Source organism: Pipistrellus hanaki (assembly GCF_964339955.1).
Source record: "Pipistrellus hanaki genome assembly, chromosome: X".
Lineage (NCBI taxonomy): Eukaryota > Metazoa > Chordata > Mammalia > Chiroptera > Vespertilionidae > Pipistrellus > Pipistrellus hanaki.
Window position 1 is genome coordinate 73,123,083 of NC_140524.1, and position 8,952 is coordinate 73,132,034.

The window sequence follows — 8,952 nt, forward strand, 5'->3', positions numbered from 1 at the left end:
AATGAGACACAAGTGTGAGCTGTTGGGTTCATTTTCTAGAGAGATTGACAAGTGAAGTTTATTTTAGTGAAAGTAGAGCTCTAGGCACGTGAGAGTGGTCCCAAAAAGGGTTGTTGCAGAAGCTCACTGCTCTAGGAGTTTAAGCTTCCTGTACTTGTCTTCCACGGGCTCTTTCAAAGAAACACCAGCCCAATCTCCTTATGCTCTCATCTCCTGGCTTTCAGTTCCCCCTTTTAGGTTCAGGGGGAAGAGCAGTTCATTCCACTTATCTTGCTCACATCCTGCCCATCTGGCTCATTCCCACTTTATCTAGCATCTTCTCTCTCCATAGCCATTACCCTAAACTACCTAATCCCACCTAATCTATATAAATAAAAATGTAAATGTTCGTTTGTTCAAAATTTTAAATCTCTGAGAGTTCTTCACTGATTGCTTTGAAATTTTGACACAGGCAGCAGCGCACTAGGAGGTCCCGGATCTGTCTCTTGCTTCAACAGTGTTTGGACAGAATAGACCCAGGGATGCCTGTTCTTCCAGCCTCTGGCCACTCTCTTGCGTCTCATCCAGTCACCACCTTCAGCACCACCTCTGGGACCAGCTGACACACCAGTTTTATTTGTGTGTTTTTTTTCTACCTTAACACCTCATTGCTAAAGGACCATGAGCTCCCAAATTCATCAGAAATATTCCACCGAGGTGGAGGCTTCAGTCAACCGCCTGGTCAACCTGCACCTGCGGGCCTCCTACCTCAGTCTGGGCTACTATTTCGACCGTGACGATGTGGCTCTGAAGCAGGGGTCTTCAAACTACGGCCCGCGGGCCACATGCGGCCCGCAGAGGAGTCTGATCCTGCCTGCCAGGTTTTTTGGGCAGTGAGCGCAGCCGAGGTGTTACAGTAGGAATTAGTAGTTCATATAGTCCGGCCCTCCAGCTCTCTGAGGGACCGTGATCTGGCCCCCACTTTAAAAAGTTTGAGGACCCCTGCTCTGGAGGGTGTGGGCCACTTCTTTCTCGAGTTGGCAGAGAAGAAGCACGAGGGCGTGGAGCGTTAAAGTTGCAAAACCAGCGAGTCAGCCGCGTTCTCTACCAGGATGTGCAGAAACCTGCCCAGGATGACTGGTCCAAAACTCAGGGCGCCATGGAATCCACCCTGGCCTTGGAGAAGAGCCTGAACCAGGCCTTTTTGGAGCTGCATGCTCTGGCTTCTTCCCGTGCAGACCCTCATGTCTGCGACTTCCTGGAGAACCACTTCCTGGATGACGAGGTGAGACTGATCAAGAAGATGGGTGATCACCTAACTAACATCTGCAGGCTGGCCGGCCCCCAGGCTGGGCTGGGCGAGTATCTCTTCGAAAGGCTCACCCTCAAACACGATTAGGAGCCTTTGGTGCCCAGAAACCTTTCGGTGCCCTCCCTCCCCTGCATCTCCCTGGTGTCTCTGGCTTTTGCCTGAGCCTATTCCCCAAACTACTAGCCATTCTCTTATCCATCCTGGAGCCCTGTCCCCTGCATCGGACCAAATGAAACAATAAAGCTTTATGCAGGAAAAAAAAAAAAAAGAAAAGAAAAAAAAGAAAGAAAGAAAGAAAGAAAGAAAGAAAGAAAGAAAGAAAGAAAGAAATTTTGACACAACATTGCATTCGAATACGCGCGTGTTTTTATATACCTTACACCTACTATTACAGTGTTTTTCAACCTTTTTTGGGCAAAGGCACACTTGTTTCATGAAAAAAATCACGAGGCACACCACCATTAGAAAATGTTAAAAAATTTAACTCTGTGCCTATATTGACTAAATATAAAGTAATTCTCTTGAATAGGAATCAAATAAACACAAAGAAAGTATTTTATAATTACTTTATTATGAAATATTAAGTAAACAAAATAGTGAAAAATTATAAAATTCTTGTCTTGTCTGCACCTACGGCACACCAGGCAACATCTCGCGGCACACTAGTGTGCCGCGGAACAGCGGTTGAAAAACGCTGTACTATTATATAGATGTCACACCTGTGACAAGTAAAAACATGCTTTTTTTGAAAACAGCACCATCTGTTGGGCGTAAAAGCAACACACACTATATTCAATATTTTACGATTCCATTTCAATGTTTCCGATTTACGATCCATTTATGATTTCCAAATTCCCAATTTTATGATTTCATTTCAATGCTGATAATGATTGAAGATTTGTGCTTCACGAACAAAGTTCTCAATCAATTGGGAATGCCATCACCGAATCGATCTGCTGCTGCTTTGTTCGATGTAGAATTGCGTGGTGAACAAAATTACAACACGGATGATCTTTTGTTGTATGTGCAATCAAATATTCCTGAGCTAACGCTTGAGCAAAAAGATATTTACGATCAAATAATGCAAACTGTCAATAACGGGTTTGGAGAAATCTTCTTCTTAGATGCACCAGAAGGAACTGATAAAATGTTCCTAATTAGATGATTCTGGCAGCAATTCGATCTCAAAATGACATAGCCTTAGCTCTTGTGTCCTTCAGAATAGCTGCGACATTGCTACCAGATGGAAGAACTGCGCATTCCGCTTTGAAATTGCCATTGAACATGCAATTCATTGACACTCCCACGTGCAACATTTCCAAAGCATCCAGCAAGGCAAAAGTATTGCAGAAATGCAAACTTATTGTTTGGGATGAATGCACAATGGTACACAAAAAATCACTCGAGGCTCTTGATCGATCATTGCAAGATTTGCGTGGAAACATCCGACCATTAGAGAACGCATTAATATTGCTTACAGAAGATGTCAAGCAAACATTACCTGTAATTCCTCAATTGACACCAGTGGACAAAATAAATGCTTGCTTGAAATATTCTACTTTGTGGCGACACGTAAAGATGTTAAAATTAACTACAAATATGTGTGTCCAGCTGCAAAACGATCGATCAGCTGAGATATTCTCACATCAATTGCTGGAAATTGGGAACGGCAAGGTGCCGGTTGATCTGACCTCAGGACAAATTTCATTGCCTCATAACTTCTGCAATTTAGTGATGTCAAAAGAAGAATTGGTTGAAAAGTATTTCCCAATATTCAAACCAATTATAAGAATCAAGATTGGTTGAGTGAATGTGAGGCAGTCACATACAAGTCCGTCGACACTGTTATGGAAGCAGATGAAGCTGTTAATTATGCAACAGAATTAAAAAAAAATTTTTTTTTGCAACAGAATTTTTTAATTCACTCGATCTGCCAGCGATGCCACCGCACATACTGCAATTTAAAATTGCCAATTATCATGTTGCGAAATATCAACTAGCCAAAGCTTTGCAATTGCACGCGACTTGCAGTAAAAAAAATTGAGCAATGTCTTAGAAGCAACAACCTTGACAGGACCTTTCAAAGGTGAAGATGTCTTCATTTGTCACATTCCCATGATTCCAACGGATAGAATTGTGTGGTTTAGATCAGTGTTTTTCAACCTTTTTTGGGCAAAGGCACACTTGTTTCATGAAAAAAATCACGAGGCACACCACCATTAGAAAATGTTAAGAAAATTTAACTCTGTGCCTATATTGACTATATATAAAGTAACTCTCTTGAATAGGAATCAAATAAACACAAAGAAAGTATTTTATAATTACTTTATTATGAAATATTAAGTAAACAAAATAGTGAAAAATTATAAAATTCTTGTCTGCACCTAGGGCACACCAGGCAACATCTCGCGGCACACTAGTGTGCCGCGGAACAGCGGTTGAAAAACGCTGGTTTAGATCTATACACGGATTGCTGCTCACATGAACAATTATATGTTGTGTGTTCTAGAGTCGGCAAACCAAAAAACCTCTATATCTGCAAAGACAATGGAACAATAAAAAATATTGTTTACCCAAAAACATTGTGAAATTAAACATATTAGAAACGTGACCTTTCTCTTTCCTTTCTTTTCCATTTAACCAGACTGAGACAGAGTAACCCGTGGCGGGGTACAGCTAGTCTAAAAAAAAAGTAATATGCTAATTAGAATGCATAGCAGAACGACCTTAAACGTCCTTCAGATGTCCTTCTGGACGACCTTCCAGAGGACCACATTATGACACCCACTGGCACCAGGCCAGCCGAGGTGGGTGCAATGTGATTGGTCAGGGGCCCAGCCATCGCCCCATGATTGCCCTGCAGAGGGAGGCCCAGGCCAATGGCTGGCGGGGTGATCCATCAATTGGGGGGGCAAGGGGGCCACTCCACCATCGACCACAACAGGGAGGCCGGAACCACAGACCAGCGGCTGTGGTGGATGGGCGGGGCCTCCCTCTTTGGGGTGATCCGAGGATGATCCATGGAGATCCATCCAGGGGCAGACTGTGATAGGGCACAGACCATGCTAAGGAACCCCTCTGCCTCAGTGCACGATTTTGTGCACCAGGCCTCTAGTTTAAATATAAAAAGTAAACTAAGGCAAAATTGGATTAGGTACCAATTGACACAATATCAGGCAAGGTCAAGAGAACTGAGGGGAAAAACACCTGGACTCAAGCAGAACAAGTCTAATTGCACAGGACAGAATAAACTGGGAAAATGGCTGCCATTTTAAAAAATTCTTTTTTTATTGATTTCAGAGAGGAATGAAGACTGAAAAGAGGGAGAGAGAGAGAAAATTAATGGTGAAAGAGAATCATTGTCTCTCGAAAAACAAACGAACTATAGAGAGGGGAAAAGTTGTCTGCCAAAAAGTATAGGACCAGGCTGCTAAGTAAGGAAAAGAGTGGGAGCTATGCTGACTCCTAACAGACTTGCCTCAGCAGGCTGATAATTTGCGTTTTGATTCTGAGGGCCGCTTTTTTTCTGAGCGCGGAGGGCGGAGGGAGAGAAGGAAGACGGGCATGGACGGAGTGTTGCTGCCATCTAGCGGCCACAAGTTCTCCGAGCCGCGAGCAGCCTCCGAGAGGCCTGTCCCTGCGGCCCAGCCAGTCCCCGCGGGCGGGCGCCTGAGGAGACAGTGGAAGCGGAAGCTTTGGGGCTGGAGCTGCCAGCCCAGCCCGCGGGGAGTGCGGCGGGGAGGGAGCTGGGGGACGGGGTGCCCGGGGTTTCGGTTTGCAACTGAGACTCCGAGGGGCCTCCTGAAGGCCAGTCCCCGCCCCCCCCCCCCCCCGCACCCCCCTACACCGCACCCCCACACCCGGAAGCCACAGCAAGAGCAGCAGGAAGTTCCCGCCATTCCAGCCAGGCCCTTCCGGGAGGCCACCGCCGTGGCTGATGGGAAGTGTGGCCATTTGTCTCGGGACTGTGAGGAGCCAGGCCCCCTCCGGAGTCCCCAGGGCCACAGTGTATCCTGTGGACAGTTTCTAAATTCCTGGTGGTGAAGACACAGACTAAAGAAGGGTGGTTACCAGAGAGAAAGGGAGGAGGGGAATGAAAAGGGTCAAGTATATGGTGTCAGAGGGAAACTAGATTTTGGGGTGGTGAGTGCACAACCCAATATAGAGATGATGTGAATAGAATTGTTCTCTGGAAACTTGTGTAATGTTATTAACCAATGCCAGCCCAATAAATTCGAAAGAAAGGAAGAATGAATGAGTACTGGTGTAACAGACAGTTCATTTCTTTGTTTTCACTGGAAATTAAGGACTTAAACGTGAAGAACTTTAATATATGTAATTAAAGCCACAGAAATGAAAAGTAATAGGAAAAACAACTGGGCATACAAGGAAAGCAGAATATGTTTTGGCGAAGAAGGAGGAGGAGGAGGAGGAGGAGGAGAAGAAAAACAAATGTGGTATGAGAATTGCAGATTTTTGAGGGAAAGGAAACTAAGAAGAAGAAGAAGAACAACAACAAATATGGTATGAGAATTGCAGATTTTTGAGGGAAAGGAAACTAATTTTGTCCTAAAGCCAGGCTGGTTGTTTCAGAATGGGAAGGAGAAAAAACTGGACAGAAATCTGAATGTAGACAGGAAGGTTGTAGAAGGTGAGTGAAAAGGAGATCTTGAGAAAGGAAATTTTATATGTGGTCAAGCTGAGGAAAAGTAAAATCAATTCATTGGAGGGAGAGAATCTAATAATAAAAAGATAATATGCTAATCAGAATGCACAGCAGAAGGACCTTAGGGACGTCCTTCCGGATGTCCTTCTGGAGGACCTTCCAGAGGAGGAGGCTATAACAGCCACTGGCACCAGGCCAGCCCAGGTGGATGAAATGCGATTGGTCAGGGACCCAGCCATGGCCCCATGATTACCCTGCAGAGAGAGACCCAGGCCATGGACCAAAGGCTGTGGCAGATGGGCGGGGTCTCCCTCTGTGGGGGCATCATCAATTGCCCCAAAAAGGGAGGCCCAGGCTACCCTGCCGGGGTACTGAGGCGGGTGTGTGGGGCCTCCCTCTGTGGGGTGAACCATCCAGGAACCCCAGTTAGGTGGGTGGGGCCTATCTCTTTGGGGCGATCCATGGATCGATCCATTGAGATCCATCAGGGGTGGACTGTGAGAGGGCACGGGCCTTGCTGAGGGACCCCTCTGCCTCAGTACACGATTTTGCGCACAAGGCCTCTAGTTTATTTTTTTACTATTTTTTTAAAATCAATCTTTATTGTTCATATTATTACGAAGGTTCCTCTTTTCTTCCCCCCTCCACCAGGTTCTCACCCCACCCTCCACCCCCTCCCCACCCCTCATTGTCCTCATCCATAGGTACACAGTTTATGTTCAGTCTCTTCCTCCCTCCACCAATCCCTTTCCCCAGAACAGTCAGTCCACTCCCCTCCCATATCACCGACTCTACTACAATGAACAGCTATTATTGTTCATCAGGTTTTTCAATCTCCTTTTTTGTTGTTGTTGTTGTTGTGTTGTTTTTTTTTAATTAATAAACTTTTACACTTCTAAGAATAAGTTTTAAAATCTAATAATTTTAAACCTTGTTTTTCCCTGGGAATTGAGAAGCAAACTTGTTTACATGTAAACTTGCCCTTAGGCTATCAAAAGGTGTAGCCATTCAAGTGTAAATGGACACATTGTTTAAAGATAGCTGCTGGTTGGAATTGGATTACCTGTTCTGGGTGGGAAGGGCTTGTCCTCCCCTTTCTCCATTAAAATTAAGGTGTTAGCTTTAAAACCTCTTTTTGGCAAGAGACCTTAAACTTTCAGAACTTTAAATTTTTCATATAGTAAATCAGTTACTTAGCATTTTCTCAAATCAATAATACCTCCACATGCCCAAGGATACACTTCACACAAAAGACATTTCCAAATAGATCAACCAACCTCATCCAGACCCCACACAAGGCACTCACAGATCAACACCCCAGCGCTATACTAACTCAACACATCCAGATCTAAGCCTTCATCACTTGATTCAGCAGACCCTCAAGTTCCCACAAAAGTTTCCAGCCATGTCTGAGAGGCAGCCTTGGGGCGGAGGCAGGCAAGGAGTGAGCTGTTCCGGGCCTGGCTGCTCCAGGCCTGGCCTCCGTTGCTCTGGTCCATTCCACAACCAGCTGCTCCGGGTCTGGCAACTGCCGCTCCCGGCCTGGCTGCTGCTGCTCCGGGCCCAGCCGCTCCGGGCCTGCAGGCCTCTAGTTTAAATATAAAAAGTAAACCGAGGCAAAATTAGACTATGTACCAATGGACATAGGCAACAGGGGTGAGGACATGAGTGGGGGTGGTGGAGGGTGCAATGGGGTGATAAGGACACATATATAATACCTCAATTAATAAAGAAAAAAGTTTAAAATTAGATTAAGTTCTCTCTCTGCTGTAAAGAGCAATTGGTCTGCCACTACTGCTGTGAGAAGGTTTCTGCCTAGAAATAAAAGACTGTTTTATCACAATAAGTTTGTGTGTTTCATGTTGTCTTAATCAGATCCTCCATTGCTGAAAAAACACCAACAAACACACTGAATTTCCTCAATATCAAGAAATCAGAGTTGCTAACAATTACGTAAACTTCTGTATTTGTCTTTGAAATCTTTTATTGTCACTCTGGTTAAGTGCACAATTAAGTATTGCTTCATAATGATGCACTGTTCAGTTTAGTAAGTTTGACAGACTCTCCAAAATTTAAATTATAAATAGAGTCTTGACCTCAGATTAAGTTTGGGATACTCCAGAGGGATTCCTGGAACACCTAAAAAGTTTTGTTTTCTCTCTTTACGTAAGATAAATGTTAAAGTTGTTAAGCTCATTTTGGTGGTTGAAATTATGTGGGAAGCATTGACAAACAAGAAATACAATAACAGCTAGGACAGTATAACTTAGTGGTTGAGTCTTATTCCATGAACCAAGAGGTCACTGGTTGATTTCCACATCAGGGTGTATGCCAGGGTTGTGGGTTCATCTCCAGTAGGGGACATGCAGGAGGCAGCTGACTGATTTATGTTTCCCTCTGATCAATGTCTTTTGTCTTTTTTTTTTAAACATTGTGAGTGTTATGTTTTTCTCTGCTGGCTCAGCCCCGATTTTTTTTTTTAAATAATTTTTTATTGATTTTTTTTACAGAGAGAAAGAGAGGGGTAGATAGTTAGAAACATCGATGAGAGAGAATCATCGATCAGATGCCTCCTGCACACCCCCCAGTGGGGATGTGCCTGCAACCAAGGTACATGCCCTTGCCTGGAATCGAACCTGGGACCTTTTAGTCCGCAGGCCGACGCTCTATCCACTGAGCCAAACCAGTTTTGGCTGATCAATGTCTTTATCTCTCTCTCCCTTCCTCTCTCTCTAAAAATCAATGAAACAATATTTTAAAATAGAGATAACATTGAGCAATCTTTATGTTGTATTTGTATATGTTATAAGTGTTCCAGAAATTATGTAAAACTGCTAGAAACCTAAGATGTATTGACATCAGGAATCTATCACCAAAACTGAGGAACACACTAAAATGAATGAAGTTGTAGTTATCAGATTGTGGCACAAGAGTCTCATGCCTTCACAGTGGCAAAGAAATTGTTTTCCACTTGGGGTATACCTTCCACAATGTC

At 44.2% G+C, this 8,952-nt stretch overlaps 1 pseudogene across 1 annotated transcript in view; it reads left to right on the forward strand.

The window, feature by feature from the left end:
• LOC311614713 (ferritin light chain-like) overlaps positions 1-3,883 on the forward strand; it is a 51,397-nt pseudogene extending 47,514 nt beyond the window's left edge. Inside the window, exons 2-3 of the transcript XR_014797106.1 lie at positions 452-780; positions 981-3,883. The product of XR_014797106.1 is annotated as a ferritin light chain-like (transcript). The remainder of the gene's footprint in view (positions 1-451; positions 781-980) is intronic.
• Positions 3,884-8,952: the final 5,069 nt, after the last annotated feature.